This window comes from Muntiacus reevesi, chromosome 7 (assembly GCF_963930625.1).
Source record: "Muntiacus reevesi chromosome 7, mMunRee1.1, whole genome shotgun sequence".
Taxonomy (NCBI): domain Eukaryota; kingdom Metazoa; phylum Chordata; class Mammalia; order Artiodactyla; family Cervidae; genus Muntiacus; species Muntiacus reevesi.
The window spans coordinates 96,450,915-96,451,898 of record NC_089255.1 but is presented as its reverse complement, the minus strand read 5'-3'; the positions used below and the strand labels follow the sequence as shown (position 1 = coordinate 96,451,898).

Sequence of the window (984 nt, the reverse complement as noted above, 5' to 3'; positions counted from 1 at the left end):
TCCTCATTTCCGTCCTAGAACTGTCCTCCCTCCTAGACAAAAGATACAGCACGTCTGATCAGCTAGCGCACACCCACGGGTGCATGGCTTTCTCCAGACCCAGGGAGGCTACTACAGAGGGCTACAAACCCCCGCAGGGGGTTGGCTTTCTCTCTCCCCTTGCGTGAAGCTAAGAACCAGAGGATGAAAAGGAAAGGGAAGGAAAAGGCGCTCGGTTATGTCCGACTCTCTGAGACCCCATGGACTATGCAGTCCGTGGAACTCTCCAGGCCAGGACACTGGAGTGGGTAGCCTTTCCCTTCTCCAGGGGATCTTCCCAACCCAGGGATCGAACCTGGGTCTCCTGCATTGCAGGCAGGTTCTTTACCGGCTGAGCCACCAGGGAAGCCCCAACTACAGAATAATGCCAGGTAACTTCACCTCAACAAAAACACTCACACCTCGCTGGTCTTCCAACATTCAGGCTGTAGGCCCTCTTAGTAATGCAGATCCCCAGGACAAGCTCATCACTTGAACTCCCACCAGCCAAGGTGACTGTGTGCTCATTACTGAAACCCCACAGAGCAGGAATGAACCATTCTCCAGGGCGGTCATACCCTCCAATTAATAACAGATATGTCAAATCCCACTAGGGGCGACTCCAAGACACCTTTCAAAATGTTTTGTTTCAAGGAAATCAGTTCCCTTGGAATACAGCCTGAAACAAGCCAGCTTCAGGCTGAGAATTAAAACACTTGCTGTGTGTACTATCAAACAATACTTTTACAAGTTGCGAAAGATATAATCACATTATAGAAAATGTAGAGGATAAGAGAAAAGACAAATAAAAGCCCCAATAATTCTACCACGCAAATAAAACCAGTGTTGTCATTTTGGCGTAATGCCTTCTCAACATTTTTCCTTTGCTTAAGTGCCCTTAAATACTTATAAGCACAGCATACATGCTAATTTTATTGTAGTTTTTCAGCTTATGGTTAAGAAGTA

At 46.8% G+C, this 984-nt stretch overlaps 1 non-coding gene across 1 annotated transcript; it reads right to left on the bottom strand.

Annotated features, from left to right (window-relative positions):
• Nucleotides 1-313: 313 nt before the first annotated feature.
• TRNAC-GCA (transfer RNA cysteine (anticodon GCA)) lies at nucleotides 314-385 on the bottom strand. The gene has a single exon. It is a non-coding gene; the product is annotated as a tRNA-Cys (tRNA).
• Between the last annotated feature and the right edge of the window lie 599 nt (nucleotides 386-984).